Source organism: Nycticebus coucang, chromosome 17 (assembly GCF_027406575.1).
Source record: "Nycticebus coucang isolate mNycCou1 chromosome 17, mNycCou1.pri, whole genome shotgun sequence".
NCBI lineage: Eukaryota > Metazoa > Chordata > Mammalia > Primates > Lorisidae > Nycticebus > Nycticebus coucang.
This window is the reverse complement of record NC_069796.1, coordinates 69,305,796-69,328,084: the sequence shown is the minus strand read 5'-3', so window position 1 is coordinate 69,328,084 and position 22,289 is coordinate 69,305,796.

The following is a 22,289-nucleotide window of genomic DNA, read 5'->3' as shown; positions in this document are numbered from 1 at the left end:
TACTGGTTTCCTTAATAACTAGTATGAAAATATTTAAACTATAAATAAAAATATGCACATATTTGAATTTTCCTTTTAGTTGTGGTTGACAGAGGTCTCCTATTCTACCCCAGATGTCAGTTGTTCCCTTAAAAAAAAATCACACGAAAATTTTTGTAGACATTAAAATTTCTATCTACAGAATAAAATGAAAATTCAGAATTTTATTCTAATAGAAGAGCTAAAATTTAGAAATAAATACACATACATACTAATGATTTCATACAACTGGTGTTGACAAACTTACTAGTTTGTCAAAGGAATTATATCTATACCTCACACCAAATAACAAAATTAATTTTAGATAGACTTAGACTGTCTCATAGTAATTATTAATTAAAAATGAACATGTGTATAAAAAATGAGAACAGAATATAGCATTCCAAGCAGCAGAGGTGTTTTTATTTGGGGGTGGGGAGTCATATTAGGAAAGAACCAAAAAGCTAAGAAAGCTAGCTTTCTTTCCTCCCTCTCCTTTCCTTTCTTTCAAGACAAAGTCTAACTCTTTTGCCCCAGGAAGAGTGCTATGGTGTCAGCCTAGCTCACAGCAACCTCAAACTCCTCTTGCCTGGGACTGCCAACCAGCTTTTTCAAACTCTACCCTTGTATCTCTTGGAGGGAGAGGGGCTGAAGCCTGGGTGTATCATTAGCTTTGAGTTAAGATAAGGAGTCTAGATATGTTTATGAGCTTCTTATTATACAGGGACATTACACAGCGCTTTTTAACAGAAGGAAATGAAACTTCCCTAAATAGAAGGTAATTTACTTACACCAACTATTTTCCATTTTAAGTACCCAAATTACCTTGTTTCTGAGTCTCCTGTATGAAGTTAGTGGTAAGACAAAAAAGATTTACCAAATATTCCAGTGTTCTTCTGAAAACTATCTCTTGACTAATTAAAGTCATCATCTATTATAGTCACTTCAAAATGCCACATATTATAGAGCACAATCACAATTATATTTTGAATGATATGTAGTATTCTGAAGACAACTTGGCCTAAAAAATGTCAATAAATGAAAATGTTTGATACCCATTTAGGTGTCACCAGAGAAAGTTAGTTTAAAAAAGAAAATAGCCAAGTATATCAAATGCAGATTTAGTCATTTTTCTCTAGGGAAGCTTCACAATTTTCACAAAAATTCACATTTTTCACAATTGCAAAGCTAGAGGCATTTGTAGATGCCTTAAAGAGTTAGATGTATCACTATGTGATATGTTAACTAGCCATCCTTAACCACTTAGTGATCATGAAATTAAACCTCCAGGATAAAAACAGGTAAGCAAGAAAGAAACAAGCTAATACTAGTCCATATATTTTACAAACAGGTATTTATGTCTCATTATAAAACTAGGCACAGCAGCATGTGTAGATGAAATTGGTATCTATTTTAAAGAATTTGGATAGCAGAGAAAAGAAGGTGCTCAGGAAAGGACAGATGGCAGAAAAGGTGGTTGTATTGATAATGAAAGGCACTGATATAGATAAAGACATAGGTAAGGCTTTGGAGCTATTTTAAATGAAGGAAGAAGAAAAAACAATATCTTCCAATTAATGTTAAATGAGATAACATTATTTTAATGTATACTTTATTCTCAATTTCATTTTTTAAAATAAATTGGTATTTTAAGTAATACTTTGGCTACTTTAGCCACATTCCCAAGAGCTTATGTATTCAAGTTGCCTAACTTTAATGAAAAGTTATTAAAAATCCTATAGAAAATAAGTATGAGTATTTATGTGGAGCCTTAGATTTTGTGGATAATTTGCTTTTTTATTTGAATGTGGGTTTAACAGATTTACCTCTGTGAAAATACATCAGGTTGTATGGCTATTATGATTTGAGCATATCTGTATACTTTACTTGATAATGAAGAACAAGGAGGATTAAATATCTAAAAATAATAATGATACTAATATTGCTGCTAATAATAATATTAATAAAGACACGGAAAAACTAGATTCAACATAAATCAAAACAAGTTAACAATTAAGAAAATATAGTATTCATATAACTTGATTTGTATTACTTGATAACTATAATGTTAAGAAACTTCTCATTTCTTCAACAAAGAAGAGGAGAGATAGGAAGAGGAGGAGGTGAATGAATAGAAAATATGAATTCCAAAATGGACTATATATTTAGAAACCTACAATATTGGGTATATTTTCATTTTTGAATGTAGAAATATTGTAATATATACAGTGGCAAATATATTTATAATTTTCAAGTCATAAAAAATTAAAAAGTTAATAACATAACAAATGTTGACTAAGTTGGTTTGAAAGCAATAATCATTATGCTTACACATTGCTTCTGGTAGTATGAGTATCCTTGGATACCAACAGAGAATCATTCAACACAGTATATATAGGTTTTGACAGTATTCCAAGTCTTTAGAATTCCTCTTATGAAAATGTTTGAAAATAAAATTGTCTGTATATATGTACTTATATATTTATTTTAGCATTTCAGATTTTATCCAGGTAAAAATAAAATATGAAAAACAAAAAATTAAGATTCATCTACTCAATGAAGTGATATTAGTTTACAAAAATTATATATGAATAATTTTCTTACATGAGTAAAGATTATAAGGAAAAATGGTTATCATGTAAAAGTATGAGAAAGTGTACAGGTTTAATTACTTACGTAATTTTCAAACCATTGATGTAATGGTGATTTTGCTTAAATAAACTTAAGAATTATAAAGTTAAATATGTATATATATATATATATTTTAATGTATATTTTGAGTCTGGTATTAAACAGTTACATTTCAAAAGGGGGGGGCATCAGGGACTGACCCCACCAATATTTTGCCTTGTATATTTGTTTATGTGTAGAAAACAGACAATACAAAAACAAAACATTGGTAGAGTCAAGTCCCTAACCCCTTCCCTTTTGGATGCAACTAATTTATATGCATAAAATATTTGAATCTATGCACTTTTCCAGAAAATTTCATCACTTAACTATACATTTTAAAAATATCACCTTTTCCAACACACATACATATATATATATATATATATATAGTATAGATGCATAGTTTTTGCTATAATTTCAATATAAGCATTCTATAATATAGAGTTACTACTATTCATTTATTCAGTTAAATGGTGATGAACACTACCATATTTTTTTAAACCGCTCTCTAAAACAAAGCTATCCGAACTGTGCCCACTGCACCCTTGTAAGGTGAATCAGTCTCATTTGTGCTCCTTGAAGTCACGAGACTCTGCGAAGGAACACTTCCATTACTTGGGTTGCAGTCACGCCTTAAAGGAAAGAATATACTGGAGACCCTCGCCAAGTCGTAGCTGGAGACAGAGCATCTGCTTGGGGCAGTGGGCTGTTGCACTTAATCCCCTACCTCTATTTACACAAAAACTTTCAGTTAGTCATATAGAGAAGTAGGCAAACAGAACAGACAACCCAGCCATTTATGGTTCATCTCCATTGTTGTTTATCTCTAAACAAGATATTCTTGGTTTAGAAAGGTGTAAACATACTTTGCTGGATTAACTCTGATAAGGAATCTTTACCTTTTGTCTTCCTTGTTCTTGGATTATTTCTATCTGATGATTTTCGGTATATAAAAAAGTGAGTAAAGATGGCCATGTGCTGCTGTGCCTGAGCGAGAACCAGCCATCCCTTAATAAATCATTCATTTCGTCTGCAGTGTCTGCCTCCATGTCTCTGACTAGGCCGATGGACAGCAACACTATCCAAAAAGTCTTTGATCCTAGCTCTTTGTTCATGTGTCCAAATATTTTCTAGGATAGTTATCAAGAATCACATTGTTTGGTTACCAACAGTTTTAATATGAAAAGTTAATGTTCCTGTGTCTTTGAAGAGCAGGGCAAGGCTCATTGATACTAAATACATATAATCAACCCCTGTGTGTGTATTTACCCCATATGTGTATAAAAGTCTTATTTTAATTTGCTGATTAGTTATAAGATTTCATATAGTATATTCTATGTGCATATTTTTTCAGTGTGGCAATTGCATGGATTTAAAAATTTTTGTTTGTGTAAAACAAAAGGCATGAAATGTTCAATTTTAACTGTTTTTAAGTGTATAATTCAGTGGCATTAACTACATTCTCATTGTTGGCAAGCATCATCATAATCCATCTCTAGAACTATTTCATTTTCCCAAACTGAAAGTCTATACCCATTAAACAAGAACTCCCCATTTTCCCTCTCAGGGCCTGACAATCATCTTTTTACTTTATGTTCTGTAAATTTCAGTAATGTAGATATCTCATTATAAATGGAGTTCATGCAATATTTGTCCTTTTATTTCTGGCTTATTGTACTCAGATGACTGCAAGGTTTATTCATGTTGCATTGTGTGTCAGAATTTTAAAACGTCTTATTGTATATATTTATTTTGTCGTTGTCAGCCCTTTGTGCTGTGTAATGCTTTGTGGTTACAAACAAATTGAAAGCCAACCGAATAACAACAGTGTTTCTCCCTCACTGAAGAAATCCTGAGTGCAGGAAATTGTGTCTCTTCTCTGAGCTTGAACTTTGGCTAGTTCACTAGTCCTTATGTTGTTATTTTTAATTAAATAATATTTATTGACAAATGCAAATTGTATATATTTATGGTATACAAGATGATATTTTTATATATATTTTGGAATGGCTAAAGCAAAATGAAGTAAGGTATCCATTACCCCTCATACTTTTTGTTGGTGGTGTTGTGAGAACACTTAAAAAATGTATTCACTCAGTGATTTTCAGATATATACATATATTGTTATTAAAAATAACCAACATGTTGTACAATAAATCTCATGAACTTATTCCTCCTACATAACTGAAATTTTGTATCCTTTCACCAACATTTCTCCAGTTCTTCCACTAGCTCCTGCCCCTGGTAACCACCACTCTCCTCTTTGTTTCCTTCAAGTTGAACTTTAGATTCTACATGAAAGGAAGATCATGCAACATTTGGCTTTCTGTGACTGGCTTATTTCACTTAGATGCCCTTCAGGTTCATTTTTGTTGTCACAAAGATATGATTTCCTTCTTTTCTAAGGCAGAACAGTATTATATTGCGTACATACTGTTACATTTTCTGTATCCATTCAGCTGTTGAGGAAAGCGTATGGTAATTCCCTATCTTGGCTATTGTGAATAATGCTGCACTGAAGGTGGGTGTGTAGATCTCTTTGACATACTGATTTTTATTTCCCTTAAATATATACTCAGTAGTAAGATTGCTGAATCCTACAATAGTTTTATTTTTAATTTTTTAATTTTTTTTTTTTTTTGTAGAGACAGAATCTCATGTTATCCCCCTCAGTAGAGTGCCACGGCATCACACAGCTCACGGCAACCTCCAGCTCTCGCCTCAGCCTCCCGAGTAGCTGGGACTACAGGAGCCCACCACAACCCCAGGCTATTTTTTAGTTGCAGTTTGGCCAGGCTGGGTTTGAACCTGCCACCCTTTGATCACTTTGTGGTTTTAACTAGTCTTTCCCTGAAGATTAGTGCTGTGGAGTGTCTTTTCGTGTGCTTGTTGACTATGTATCTTCTTTGGAGAAATGTCTAATGTTCATTTTCTTTCCTTTTTCTCTTGTTGCCTGTGTTTCTGGTTTCATATTCAATAAGTTACTGCCAAATCCGGTGGCATGATGCTTTTCTCCTAGTCTTTTTGTAGTTTCATCTAAGTATCTGATCCATTGGAATTAATTTTTGCATACAGTTTGAAGTAAAGACACAGCCTAATTATTTTTTCCTCCTTCTTCCTCCCTCTCTCCCTTTCTTTTTTCATAGGTATCTACATTGCCCAGCACAATTTGTTGAAAAGAGAGTCTTTTCCTCATTGAAAGGACTCACAACCTTATTGAAAATCCATTTCATCATATATGTGAGTTTACTTTTGCACTCTCTGTTTTACAGCATTGATCTGCACATCTGCCATTATGCCCATACTACACTGTTTTGATTCCTGTTGCTTTACAGTAAGTTTGCAATTAGGATGTGTGAAGTATCAGCTTTATTCTTCTTGAAAATTATCCTAGACATCATATTCCATTCATATATGTTAATAGATTATAAAATTCTTGAAGTTTTCAGCCCTAGTTTTGTAGTTTTTTAACAGAGTGACTTAAACAAGTAAAATTTTTATAAGTGGTTCTCAAGTAAGTGAATAGCTAGCTTATTAGCTTTTTCTCCAAATCTAACTTCAAAACCAATTCTTGTTATACCTTACTTTAGTTCTATGTCTTTATTTTCTGTTATATTCTTTAACACAAATGTCTTAAACTTGTCTTTTAAATTTTGCAAATATTTTCAGCAATTCTAAAAGTGTTCAGTTACATTATGAAGTAAAATGAGTAAAAAAAAAAATCATTGGCATCAGTAAAATAACGCTAATTTCTTATTCTGAAAATATAATGGTTTTCCCTGCACTCTCCTCTAGTATTTTTATAGTTTCATGTCTTAAGTTTAAATCTTTGATCCAGTGATAGTCTATCTTAGTTAATGGTGAAAGGTGTGGGTCCAGTTTCAGTCTTTTACAGGTTGCCAGCCAGTTCACCCAGCACCATTTGTTAAATAGGGAATCTTTTCCCCACTGAATGTTTTTAATTGGCTTGTCAAAGATTAAATAACGTTAAGTAGCTGGATTCATCTCTTGATTCTCTATTCTATTCCAGACATCTACCTCTCTGTTTTTGTGCCAATACCATGCTGTTTTGATCACTATTGATTTGTAGTATAGTCTGAGGTCTGGTACCGTAAGTCCTCCTGCTTTGTTTTTATTTCTGAGTAATGTCTTGGCTATTCGAGGTTTTTTCTGATTCCGTATAAAACGAAGTATTGTTTTTTCCAGATCTTTAAAGTATGACAGTGCAGCTTTAATAGGGATTGCATTGAAATTATATATTGCTTTGGGTAGTATAGGCATTTTAACTATGTTGATTCTTCCCAGCTGTGAGCATGGTATGTTTTTCCATTTGTTAATATTTTCAGCTATTTCTTTTCTTAGAGTTTCATAGTTCTCTTTATAGAGATCTTTCACGTCCTTTGTTAGATAAATTCCCCAATATTTCATCTTCTTTGGCACTACTGTGAATGGGATAGAGTCCTTAACTGCTTTTTCAACTTGACTGTTGTTGGTGTATATAAAGGCTACCAATTTATGGATGTTGATTTTGTAACCTGAGACGCTGCTGTATTCCTTGATCACTTCTAGGAGTTTTGTAGTAGAGTCCCTAGTGTTTTCCAGATATACTATCATATCATCTGCGAAGAGTGAAAGTTTGATCTCTTCTGACCCTATATGGATACCCTTGATCGCCTTTTCTTCCCTAATTGCAGTGGCTAAAACTTCCATTACAATGTTAAAAAGCAATGGAGACAATGGGCAGCCTTGTCTGGTTCCTGATCTGAGTGGAAATGATTCCAATTTAACTCCATTCAATATGATATTGGCTGTGGGTTTGCTGTAGATGGTCTCTATCAGTTTAAGAAATGTCCCTTCTATACCGATTTTCTTAAGTGTTCTGATCATGAAGGGATGCTGGATATTATCAAAAGCTTTTTCTGTATCAATTGAGAGAATCATATGGTCTTTGTTTTTTAATTTGTTTATGTGCCGGATTACATTTATAGATTTACGTATATTGAACCAGCCTTGAGATCCTGGGATAAAACCAACTTGGTCATGATGTATAATTTGTTTGATGTGTTGCTGGATTCTGTTTGTTAGGATCTTGTTGAATATTTTTGCATCTATATTCATTAGTGATATCGGTCTATAATTTTCTTTTCTTGTTGGGTCTTTCCCTGTTTTGGGGATGAAACTATAAAAACACTAGAGGAGAGTGCAGGGAAAACCCTTGAAGAAATTGGGATGGGCGAGTATTTTATGAGGAGGACCCCCTGGTCAATTGAAGCAGCTTCAAAAATACACTACTGGGACTTAATCAAACTAAAAAGCTTCTGCACAGCCAAGAACACAGTAAGTAAAGCAAGCAAACAGCCCTCAGAATGGGAGAAGATATTTGCAGGTTATGTCTCCGACAAAGGTTTAATAACCAGAATCCACAGAGAACTCAAACGCATTAGCAAGAATAGAACAAGGGATCCCATCGCAGGCTGGGCAAGGGATTTGAAGAGAAACTTCTCTGAAGAAGACAGGCGTGCGGCCTTCAGACATATGAAAAAATGCTCATCATCTTTAATCATCAGAGAAATGCAAATCAAAACTACTTTGAGATACCATCTAACTCCAGTGAGACTAGCCTATATCACAAAATCCCAAGACCAGAGATGTTGGCGTGGATGTGGAGAAAAGGGAACACTTTTCCACTGCTGGTGGGAATGCAAATTAATACATTCCTTTTGGAAAGAAATATGGAGAACACTTAGAGATCTAAAAATAGATCTGCCATTCAATCCTGTAATTCCTCTACTGGACATATACCCAGAAGACCAAAAATCACATCATAACAAAGATATTTGTACCAGAATGTTTATTGAAGCCCAATTCATAATTGCTAAGTCATGGAAGAAGCCCATGTGCCCATTGATCCACGAATGGATTAATAAATTGTGGTATATGTATGCCATGGAATATTATGCAGCCTTAAAGAAAGATGGAGACTTTACCTCTTTCATGTTTACATGGATGGAGCTGGAACATATTCTTCTTAGTAAAGTATCTCAAGAATGGAAGAAAAAGTACCCAATGTACTCAGCCCTACTATGAGACTAATTTAGGGTTTTCACATGAAAGCTATAACCCAGTTACAACCTAAGAATAGGGGGAAGGGGGAAAGGGAGGGGAGGGGGGGAGGTGGGTAGAGGGAAGGGGATTGCTGGGATTACACCAGCGGTGCATCTTACAAGGGTATATGTGAAACTTGGTAAACAGTCTGTGAAGCTAGTGAATGATGCCCCATGATCATATCAATGTACACAGCTATGATTTAATTAAAAAAAAAAAAAATATAATGAACTGAACTGCAGGGTAAAATTAAGTAGAAGACTTATAATAGTAGTAGAAGAACCAGAAATGAAACAAATTAGAATGCTAATTTACAAAGTTAAAATCTATAGCAGAGAAGAGTTAAAATATATAATGAAGAAACAGGAAGATGTTTTTATGCTAACATTCAAAAAGAATTAATGAAAATGAGCATGCTAGAAGTCTGTTCTACAGGGCAGATTGCCAAGGGCAGGAGCTGCAGGGCTAGACTTATACAGTCCTTGCCGTGACATTTGTTGAGGGAGCTAAAGATTCAAGAAAGTAGAGCTTGTAGTGGTTTCAATAATTTTTCTGTGAAAATTACATAAGATTTTATCATGTTAACAATAAAAAGCAAACCCTCTGAGGCAATCCTAATATGGGGAAGAGTTATCAAAATAAAAAAGACAGCATTGCATACATTATATCAGCAATAAAAAATTAATCTATGGCCTTATTGAATTCTTAATAAGTTTAAGATACTGTGCTTATGCCTTTCCAAGCATTTCCTTTTAGCTAGGAAATGGCATAGGCAGACTAGAACCCAAATCTGTCTACCTGCTTCTAAAGATGGTGCTGCTGGTTTCTTTTCTGTTACTTCCTTGAGTCATTCGCTGACAGTGCAACACAGAAGACAGCAAGGACTCTTTTCTTCTAGCCCTTTTCAATATTTTTCAATTTTTAAAGTCAATTGAAACAGATTGTTCCTTTTGCTCTTAAGAGTCTATAGAGAGAAGAACATAGAGAAATAAGAATAATAAGGCAAAATTAACTTTCTATCATACTCCAAATGGTTTTAAGGTGATGTGGTTGAAAAAACCCCTAGTACAACATTTTTTTGTTTTTAAGACCTCATATTTTCAAAATGGAATTTTTAGAACAAGATTTTACTATCTAAAACCAAAGAGTTAAAGTTTCTTATCAAGACACAGACTTCTGTCAAAAGTTTTCTCTAATTATGAATGTATATACTTTATTATTAGAAACAAGTACAAAATCACTGATCACTCTGAAGTTTTGAGGTGTACATCTTACTGTTTCTGAGTTTCTCCTTTGGAAATCAGACCCTCTGAGCGTGTGTAACAATTATCAAGAGCTGGCAATGTATAGGGCATTCCACTCATTTGGAAATATAAAATTGAAGAATAATTCCTGACCCTATAATTCATTTAAGAACATTAGATGTTAATAAATGGAATTTAAATTAATTGATAAGTATATATTACAAATGATAAATGCTTTTAATATTGAGTGGGAAAAAAAATCAATGTAGATATGTTCCATCTGATGGCTCTGTGTCTGTGTGCATGTGTGCATATGTGTGTATGTTCCCATGATGAATGATACATTCCACTAAGGAGTTCAACAGCTCTGTGTCTTCAATACTTTTTTTGGGGGGAGGGGATCACAACATAGGAAGTTTATTGTCTTTTTTAAAATTAAATTATAGCTGTGTACATTACTGCAATCATGGGGTACAATGTGCTGCTTTTATATACAATTTTAAATATTTTCATCAAACTGGTTAACACAGCCACCCTGGCATTTTCTTAGTTATTGTGCTAAGACATATTCTACACCTAGTAAATTTCACATGTACCCTTGTAAGATGCACTGTAGGTGTGGCCCCACCAACATCATCCCCTCTTCCCTCCTCTACCTCTCCTCTTTCCCCTTCTTCTTGGAATATAATTGGGTTATAGCTTTCATAAGAAAGCTATAAATTGGTTTCATAGTAAGACTGAGTACATTGGATACTTTTTCTTCCATTCTTGAGATACTTTGCTAAGAAGAGTATGTTCCAGCTCAATCCATGTAAACATGTAAGAGGTAAAGTCTCCATCTTTCTTTAAGGCTGAATAATATACCATGGTGTACATATACCACAATTTGTTGATCCATTCTTGGATCGATGGGCATTTGGGCTCCTTTCATGACTTAGCAATTATGAATTGGGCTGCAATAAACATTCTGGTACATATATCTTTGTTATAATGTGATTTTTGGTCTTCTGGATGTATGCCTAGTAGAGGAATTGTAGGATCAAATGGCAGGTCTATTTTTAGATCCCTAAGTGTTCTCCAAACATCTTTCCAAAAGGAATGTATTAGTGTAGAAGTGTTTCCTTTTCTCCACATCCATGCCAACATCTCTGGTTTTGGGATTTTGTGATGCGGGCTAATCTTACAGGAGTTTGATGATATCTCAAAGTAATTTTGATTTTCATTTCTCTGATGATTAAGGATGATGAGCATTTTTTCATGTGTCTGTTGGCCATGTGCCTGTCTTCTTCAGAGAAGTTTCTCTTCAAGTACTTTGCCCACCCTGAGATGGGATCACTTGTTCTTTTCTTGCTAAGAGGTTTGAGTTCTCTGTGGATTCTGGTTATTAAATCAATAGTGGTCAAAACAGCATCATACTGGCACAAAAATCGAGAGGTAGATGTATGGAACAGAATAGAGAACCAAGAGATGAACCCAGTTACTTCCCGTTATTTGATCTTTGACAAGCCGATTAAACACATTCAGTGGGGAAAAGATTCCCTATTTAACAAATGGTGCTGGGTGAACTGGCTGGTGATCCGTAGAAGATTGAAACTGGACCCACACATTTCACCATTAGCTAAGATAGACTCTCACTGGATTAAAGATTTAAACTTAAGACATGAAACTATAAGAATACAGAAGAAAGTGCAGGGAAAACTCTTGAAGAAATAGGCCTGGGTGAATATTTTATGAGGAGGACCTCCAGGCAATTGCAGCAACATCAAAAATATACTACTGGGACCTGATCAAACTAAAAAGCTTCTTCACAGCCAAGAACACAATAAGTAAAGCAAGCAGACAGCCCTCAGAATGGGAGAAGATATTGTGCTTTCAATACTTAACATGGAACTGACAATCAGCATTGGGAATTTTGAACAACACATTTCTTAGAATCCGGACATTTTTCATTGTTAACTATGTCATTTTTATTTTTGGTTGCTTCTTCCTCAAATTAGAATTTGGGAAATAGTCTTAACTTACTTTCTTAGTATAGGCCAGATTTTGTCTATATGCGTACCACATTTAGACAAGAAATAAGATACATTATAAGAAATAGTTTTAAACAAGATAGCTTTGACTAGAAAATGAAAATACATTTCTATTTAATATTCACATTGATTGATAAAAACCTCATTTTCAACTAGATTGTTCCTCCTTCCCAGGAGTGTTATATAATTATTAGTCATCCTTTACCAAATTAAGTCTTATTATAGAATTTCTTTGATGTCTGTTCAATTAGTATTTCTTTTCTATTTCATGACAGCTAGTATTGACACAGTAAAGGCCACTGCTTGATTAAAATAAATGGTAGTTAATATACAAAATCTCAGTATCAATACAAGTACTTTTGCGAATATTTTTAAAATATGTAATCTTCTCCCAATGTTGAAAATATAATAATTTATTTACTTTAGGTATTCAAGTTTATCAAATATGGTTTCTATTTCATATCCTTTATAGAATGAAGACAAGTTATAATTTGTGTTGGATTTTACTTTCTAATGGCCAAGCAAACTGGGAAGATCAAAAGTACATCCGTGAGCCTATGTATATGATTTATTTGGCTATACCTTTAGAGCAGTCTCATCAGATCTATTCCCAGGCCACAAAGTAGACTCAGTTTGTACCACAAATCAGCTTCAACAAAAACTTTTCTTAAAAGGTATAAATAATTTAACACTAAAAAATAAATTCCAAAGTGATTTATTATGAGGAAAGATATGCTTTGATGAAAAAGTACAACATGGAAGAAAAACAGAATAAGAATTTTAAAAAGAGATTATGCTGTTATCTAAATTTGTTAAAGCAAGCAGCTACTTTCTATTTTTAGAAAAAGGATTTTTAAAATAAATTCACTTTCTAATCATTTGAGACTTTTTTAGTGTCAAATAATTTATTTCTTAAATAAATGTATCTAGATGCTATTCTAGATATAAAATTTATTGCCATTTACTGGCTAATGTAAAATACTGACTCGTCTCTTACAAATTTCTATCTCTGGTTTACTATTACTGTGTCTAAGCATATTCCTGTCTTAGTTCCTGAATGATTTTGATAGTCACATAGACAGTCTTTCCAAAATCTTAGTCCTCAATTCTTTGATCACCAATCTTTGAACGATTGTTCTCTACCCCCAGCACACTGGTATTACCCAATATCTTTTAAGAACCAATTATTACCTTTTCTTCATTACCTTCATTTCAAGGCTTCCTATTCTTCAAACATTTCCTCCTACTGTTCAAGATCCTCCCAATAATTCCCATCTTCAACAATTGTCATTGCTTTCCAGGACCTATCCCACTGTCTTGTACCCCTCTGCCTCCTGACTTCTATCATCAGTTGGCTTGAATCTCATGGCCCATCATCTCTTCAACTCCATCACCTCCCTCCTCTCATTATGATTGCCTGTAAAATCCTATCTCCTAGTTCAGTTTGTGTAACTAGTCTGCTCCTATAACTGCACAGATGAGTATGATGAAAGCAAACATAGTCATGCTGACTATGTGTTTCTCTTGAATGCTAAAAAGTATAATTTAGGATAAGACTAAATTATATCTCATTGACTGAAGAATATAACTTCAACACTTTGTTCTGTACCACTCATGTGCCTTCTTTAATACATCATCCTTGTTAGCCTACAATATGTTCTATTTATTTATTTTTTTATTATTAAATCATAGCTGGGTACATTAATGCAATAATGGGGCACCATACACTGGTTTTATATACCATTTGACATATTTTAATCACACTGGTTAATACAGCCTTCCCGGCATTTTCTTAGTTATTGTGTTAAGACATTTATATTCTACATTTAGTAAGTTTCACATGTACCCTTGTAAGATGCACCGCAGGTGTAATCCCACCAATCACCCTCCCTCTGCCCATCTTCCCCCCTCCCTCCACTCCCTTCCCTCCTTCTTCATATTCTTAGGTTATAACTGGATTACAGCTTTCATATGAAAGCTATAAATTAATTTCATAGTAGGGCTGAGTACATTGGATACTTTTTCTTCAATTCTTGAGATACTTTGCTAAGAAGAATATGTTCCAGCTCCATCCATGTAAACATGAAAGGTAAAGTCTCCATCTTTCTTTAAGGCTGCATAATATTCCATGGTGTACATATACCACAATTTATTAATCTATTTGTGGATCGATGGGCACTTGGGCTTCTTCCATGACTAACAATTATGAATTGGGCTGCAATAAAAATTCTGGTACAAGTATCTTTGTTTTAATGTGATTTTTCGTCTTCTGGATATATACCTAGTAGAGGAATTGTAGGATCAAATGGCAGGTCTATTTTTAGGTCTCTAAGTGTTCTCCAAACTTCCTTCCAAAAGGAACATACTAGTTTGCATTCCCACCAGCAGTGTAGAAGTGTTCCATTTTCTCCACATCCACGCCAACATCTCTTCTGGGTGTTTTTTCTTTCTTTTTTTTTTTTTTTTTTAAATCACCACATCCCCAATTTTCCTTTTACCTCATCACTCTGCCAAAAATGTATTTTATAGAGGTCATATCTTTCATACTGCTAAATTAAATATACTTTTTTCAGCTCTCATTTTACTCAACATATAAACAATATTTTGTAAAAATGATCATGCATTTCTTGACATATTTCTTCAATTGCCTTTTGGGATCCCCACTCCTTTTGCTCCCTTCTAACCACATGGCCACTTCTTTTCATTTGTTTTTTGTTTGTTTTCTTCATTTCCCCAAGACTCAGTTTTTGTTTCTCTTGCCTTTTCTACCTATATTTATGTGCCAGGCTTTTACCTAGTATATTTTAAGTATCATTTATATATGGCAACTCACTAATTCATATCTCCAGCCCATAGTTCTCCTGGACTTGATTATCCAATTGTCTAATCACCATCTTCCTCTGGAAGTCTTTCCTTAAACCTGTATTTTCCATGTAGTCTACTAAGGACAAGTCTATCAGTTGCTCAGATTAGAAACACTGGCTTCATCCTTGACTCCCTTTTTCTCTCCTCTCACAACTCACATCCTTTAGCAAATTCTGTTGGTTTTACCTTCAAAATATTCCCCAACTCTAAAAACTTTTTATTTCTACTACTGTCATGTTAATTTAAGCCATCGTCATTTCTCCAGTGAATATTGTAACAGCCTAATTTGACTCTCTCTTTCTATATTTGTCTACCTAGAATGTACACAGAACAAAGCAGCCTAAATTATCAAGCCATATTTTTTTTTTTTTGCATAAGCATTAAGGTAAATAAGAGCAAGTTAAAAATAAAAGAAGTGAATTTGGAAAGAATATTTGTGAAACATAGCACAAACCAAATCCTAGTATTTCTAACATATAAAAGGCTACTAAAATTGAAAAGAAAAACTACCACCAACCGGATTTTTTTTTTTTTTTTATAAGGCCCTGTGACAGAGTGTGGGTTTGGGTCCTTCTAATGAAGGGTGAGTTACTCTTTAACCTTAAAGCACTCCTTTGGTGTTCTTTTGTTTTCATTCTTCTTCTTTTTTTTTTTTAATTTCAGATTAATATGAAGGTACAAATGATCAGGTTACAATGTTTGCACTTGTTAAATGAGAGCCCTGTTGTGGTTGTGCCCTTCATCCAGGAGGTGTGCACATACCTTTATATACCTTTATATTGTGCCCTTTAGATGACACCACACCAATCCCCCTCCCTCCTCTACCCGCCTTATTCCCCTCCCCCTGCAACTTGAATTACATTGAGCTTTTCTCTTGTGTAGGCATGTGTTAGTTTCTCTACTGGCTTCATATTAGTCTTGAATACAACGGATAGATTTTAAAAATAAGTGAAGCAAGTCTGGGCATGGTGGTTCATGCCTGTAATTCTAGCACTCTGACAGGCTAAGGCGGGAGGATCACTTGAGTTCAAGATTTGGAGACCAGCATGAGCAAGAGCGAGACCCCATCTCTACTACAAACAGAAAAACTAGCAGAGCCTTGTGGTGGGTACCTGTAGTCCCAGATACTTGGGAAGTTGAGGCAGGAGGATCACTTAACCCCAGGAGCACTCTAGCCTGGGGCAACAGAGTGAACCTCTGTCTCAAAAAAAAAATCAAAGTAGAGAAATTTAATAGAAAAAAACTAAAATGCAAATGACCATTAAATATATAAAAAGATATTCAATTCTCAAAAATATAAATTTAAGTTACAGCCTATGTGGTGGCTATGAATGTATAGATGATATAAGCCTTAAGAGGGAAATCTGGCAATATTACCAAAAATGTACACATATAATGTCTCAGAACAACCTCAACTCTGAGGATGTATTCATTTGTAGGACCATAACTATGAACATGTATGAAATTAGATAGTTAGTTTTTATTCTTTGCAACATTGTTTATAATTACAAAAACTAGAAACCAAAGTAGTCAGAAATAGGACAAAGATAACTGAATAAGTCTATAGGACAGATAGTTTGCAGCTGTATAAAAAAATGAGGATAATCTCTGATTACTGTTATATAACTCTCTAGACTACATGACTAAATGGATATAAATAATGAGTAAAGGAAAATATAAGCAAACACTGCTGTAAAAAATTAGGCAGGAAATAGAAAATATATATTTGGAACTCTTTATATTATTTTAAAAATAATCTTATGTGAGAGGTAATAAAATTGGTTTCTTGAAATGCAGGTAAATCAAGTGAATTGAGATGGGCATGAGAGTGAGAACCTTTAGGGCAAAACTATTATTACAGATCATCTTTATAGATAAACCATGTAAATACATTACCTGTTAAAAAAACATTTTTTAAATTAACTTTTGCTTCCCTACTTGAAACCTTCCATTAATTTTTTAACTCACTCCAAAAATTAAGGAAAAGTCTAGATATTGGTCAGCAAGATCCTTTACATTTCCATCCTGCTTGTCATCACTCTCCTGTTGTGTTAACTTTTTCAAAACACATCAACTTTCCTATTGCTTCCTAAATTCATCCTACGTTTCCACATTAGGACCTTCGTTCTTATCCATTTCCTCTGAACACACTGACCCCAGATATCCTTGGGGTTGCTTCCTCCCTTTCTTTATATCAGTCCAAATGTAACTTCATCAGGGATGCATGCCTTGACTAGTCTAAATAAAATCGTGTATATAAAGCATCCTCCCACCTTGGCACCTCTATTCTTTCGATGCTACCTTATCATTTATTTAGCAGATATCACCTTTTGATACAAGGTTTATTATTCTTTTTCGTCTTTTCTTTTCTTTTCTTTTTTTTTTTTATGCCCTAGCATGTAAGCTCCAAAGGAACTTTGCTTTTTTCACTAGTGGTTTCTCAGTGCCTGCAACAGTGCCTTGAACAAAGTAGGAGTTCAAAAATATTTCTTCAGCAAATTAATTTTAAGTATTTTAGATATTAGTAGTACTTAATAATATTCCAATTTTTTTCTCCCAGAAAAAACTGACACTACTGTCAATTAACTCTATTAGGATTACAAATTGTAGTCAATTATAACTAATGCTGATTGGTAAATCTTGAAATTGTGAACATAACATATAATAGGGTTAAGAAAATCATATTAAAGTACATAAGTATTGTGTATATAATTTAACTATACATTTAGAAACCCTAATCTTTGCTATACATTTCAAGTGATTATGCCGCATACTGCATAAGGGAGGCAGGTTTTCTCCCGTCTCCTCAAGAGTCACGCTGTTGGATGATTTCTTGCTTTGTGACTTTCACCTTAGCCTGAGTAGAAGGTAGAAAAAGATAATCTTTTTTTTTTTTTAACTTGCCTTCCAAATGAAATAGTGAGAATGCTCCTTAAACCACTTCTTATCTCCAGTTCATCTTCATAGCATTGCCCAAAACTTACTGTACCCTCTCTTTTATTTCAGGCCCTTGTCAACTTTAAGTGCAGACTCCAGCTGTCTTTAGAAAGTGCATGTTCTTGGTAAATCTCAGTTCATTCATTTAAACGGGGTTGCTTATAGTTTTCGGACCATCTTAGCTCCCCAGAAGGTTTTTCTGAAACTAGAGCCCTAATTCTTTTTTTTTACCTATTTTGTTTTTCTTCTTTTAGTCTTTGCTCTTCATTCAAGTTGCCCTTATTTTGTCATAATTCACCTTCTTTCTTTTTAGACTCCCACACTCCTGTGTATTTCTCATATCTTTGCTTACCAGCAACCACATTTTGAAGTATTGCTCAAAAAGGCAGAAGTCTAAGACATGTGACTCAGTTGGGGAGATACAAGCTAAGTTACTGAATCCAGGGGAAAACAAATCTACAATGCCTTTGATTTTTGGAGCAGGATTTTATAAATACATATATAAAAAGCTTTGGGGTTTTCACTTGTTCCTTTTCGCCTAAAAGACTCTTCTCTCAGCTCTTCTTTTAACCTGTAGGTCCCTGTACAAATATTACCTTCTCAAAGTAGCTTTTACTGACTGCTCTCAAATTATTCTATTTTATTGATTTCCTGTATAACAATTACCATAATGTATATGCAGATTGCTTATCTATTTGACTTGTTCATTATTTTCTATTTCAACACTAGACTGTCATTTCTTAAAAGACCGGAATCTTGCTTGTCCTTTGTTTCATCATTTTCTTGCAGCCTTCAAGTCTTGGACAAACAGAAACCACTGAATAAACATCAAATGACTTATCCAGGTTACTTTTCCTCTTTCATTCACCACTACCTTAATCTAGATATTTGAAAGATTTTGGATATTGATCTTTATCTTACAACATAATTTATTTAAATAGTAGACATTCAATTATTTCTGTTAATTTGCAATTAATTTTAAACAATATTTTTATCCACCAGTTTTTTAAATCTATAATGTAATAAAAACAAGTTTTAGTTATGATTCTGCAAATAATTTCTAAGTTTCTATTATTTCCTATGACACCAATGTAGAAAATTTCACCTGTGACTAGTTTATAAGAATTTTTATGTGCAAGTTTTTTTACATTTAAACAATTTATTTATTTAGAAATGGAGGTCTTGCTATGCTATTGCTGCTGGAATGGAACATCTAGGCTCAAAGGATGTACTCACTGCAGACTCTCTAGTAGCTGACACTATAGGCATGCATTACTGGGCTCAGGTCCACGCTATTCCATACTACTTAAATACTAAGATTTCTGGTTATATCTTTTAACATGTCCATACTTCAATCATTTGGGTCAAAAAAGATTCAGATTACAGCAGAGTTTGACTTAAAATGTATATATAAATATAAGAATCATTTAAAATTAACCTGTTAAAATATTTAATATTTCCAAACTCAGGGCTACCATATGTTGACATTCTAGCCTTATATACTACTAGAGAAGTTCACAAAATACCAGCCAAATAGGGAGTTTCTGAAGCCTCTGTTGTTACTTTAAGGTTCTTACCATAGCATCTTTAAAAAATACCTGCTAATTGGGCAGCACCTGTGATTCAAAGAAGTAGGGCCCCAACCCCATATACGGGAGATGGTGGGTTCAAACCTGCCCCCAGCCAAAAACTGCAAAAAAAAAAAAAAAAAAATTTGCTAAGAGTTTATAACTTATAGAAAAGGTGATAATTTAATGATGTTATGTAACCTATTAAATAATTTTATAAATGATATGGTATTTTAATTATTCATGCTTAACTGATTCATAAAGTGAAATTCTATATTTTTTACTATTAAGGGTTTACTGGTATTTTTATTATAATCTTCAGTTTGGGGAGGCTTATAATTAAATCATTTTAGATGAGTCTGAGCTTTTGGTTTAATTCTTTCATAGCTAAATTCTGTCTTAAAATGAACTACTTAGAACTGTGTTTTAGAAAGCCACAAAGTGTATTCCTACCTATATTCCCTTCAATATATAGCTAATGTATGTTATTTAATAAAGTTGTAAGAAGAATACATTTACAGATTCTTTGACATTTCACAATAAGCACCCAACAAACATACGTATCAATGTTGCAGTTAAGAGCGTGAGCTTGATTTTTAGCTTCACTATTTGTTAACTATATAATATTGAGAATTTCCTTTAAAATAGCCATACCACCATTTCCTTATCTGTTCAATGTTCTTACTTTACAAAGATTAAATGCTAGACTACATCCAAACCACTAGGCCCAGTGTTTACTATATAGCCTAAAGTTTCATATTATTGTTATTAATTTGATCACTGTTACTATTGAATTTTAGTAAAATTGAATTTTAGTAAAATTGAAAATCAATTTTACTATTGATTTTCTTTTCTAAGAAAATCCTTTTGATAAAGGGTAAATCTCTCCTTTACTTTCTTTACAATTTATTCTACATATAAATGCTGCTCACTTGAAGGCTTTGTGTTTCGCATAACTATTTTCCCCATTTACGTACTGTGGAAGAGCTAATGTGCTTTATGAAATTCCTTATTTCTAAATTCAGCACAGTCTTAATGTTTTGTTTTCCTACTATTTTGAAGACTCCAAAATAGTGTTTTAAAAGAACACAAAGGTGAACAAGCCTCATTAACTTTGTTAATCGAGGACCAACCTAGAGAAGGAGGTAAAATATCCTCAAATAACTACATCGGAAAACACAATGTGGTAACTATGGCCACAGAGCGACAAAGAACAACAGAGCACAGAGAGAAAAGAGCTTCACTTCAGAGCACTCCAGACATACAGACTAACTTCCCCTGCCAAGACAAAAAAAAACGTTAGGCTAGCTCTATTTGAAAATGATTGAGTCTTGTTAAGAGCTGGATTATACCCACTCACAAACAATATGTTGAAGGCTTAACCCACAGTGCCTCAAAATGTGACCTTCTTTGGAAATAGGTTCTTTCTAAAGACCCTCAGCCTTATAGAGGTAATTAAGGTAAAATGGGGAAATTCCGGTAAGCCCCGCCAGGAGTGAGGAACTTGTGGCCTTTTGTAGCATTCTAGATCTTTAAGTGTTACCTTTAAGTCTAGTTCTGTAAAATTTGGATTCAGTCAAAAGGTGACACTAAGGCACTAGAAGGCTGCAAGTGGCCTTTCGGCTACAGGTTTCCCATCTGTGGGCCTCATCCACTATGTCTAGTTTTCATATGAAAGGAGAAATTTGGACATAAAGCCAATGTGCACAAAAGAAAGACAATGTAAAGACATAGGCAGAAGATGACATGTGACTAGAGTGATGTGTCTACGACCAAGGATTTCTGGCAGCACGGGAAGATGGAAGACACAGGGAAGGGGACCCACTATGGCTATCAGACAGCATGGTTCTGCTGACAGCTTGATTCCATTGTTCCAGCCTCCATAACTACGGGATGATAAATCTCTGCTGTTTTATTTTTGCTGCTTGGTATGGTAGCTTAGGAAACTGATATGAGTTCTAAACTCTATCTGATATTGTAGAAATAGTAAAATACCGAGCAATTGTCAGTGACTTAAAAACCAGTAACAAATAACAAAACCAATTACACAATAACTATGAAAATACCATGAAGGCTATGTTAACCAGTTTGGTGAAAATATTTCAACTTGAATATAAAACCAGCACATTGTACCCTATGACTGCATTTATGTACACAGCTATGATTTAATAAAAAGAAAAAAATATTAAAAAATAAAAACCTTTCCTATCTACTTCCCAGTGTTTTGAATATGGAATTACACAATTAAATTTACATTGCAATCTAGGAAATAACAATAGAAATATAAGATATTATCAACATTGAATTATCATTATCATCATTATATGACTGTTCTGACTCCCAATTAATTCTCTGTAAGTGTTGGATAAGATTGATGGAAATTTATCATCATTGCTGAAGAAAATGTGAAGTAAAGAATGATTGATTATTTGATAAAGTATGAATTTTTCCAAGTTAAAAAGAAAAAAAAAACCAATAACCAAATTCCATTGATATTTAGATCTTCTTAATGTTAAATCTTATCATGGATTTTGATTTGTAGAAGTAAAAAATTGTACATCAAGACAATTTTATATGTCATTGAAAAAGAAGTCTACCAGCTATAGTTATATTTCTGTTAGAAATAAAAATATCCACGGCTTACTTTCTTTTTTTTTTTCCCACCAAATTTGTCATTCATATCTATAGCACTGTACAGATGGTAGGCTTTACAACTGATTTTTTTTTGCCAATTAACCCATAAAAATAGAATACATTATTATGTTCAAATGAATGAATAGTTACCTCAACTAAACTGTGAATAGTTAAAAGCAAATAAAATAATAAGCATTAAAGTGTTTAGAATATAT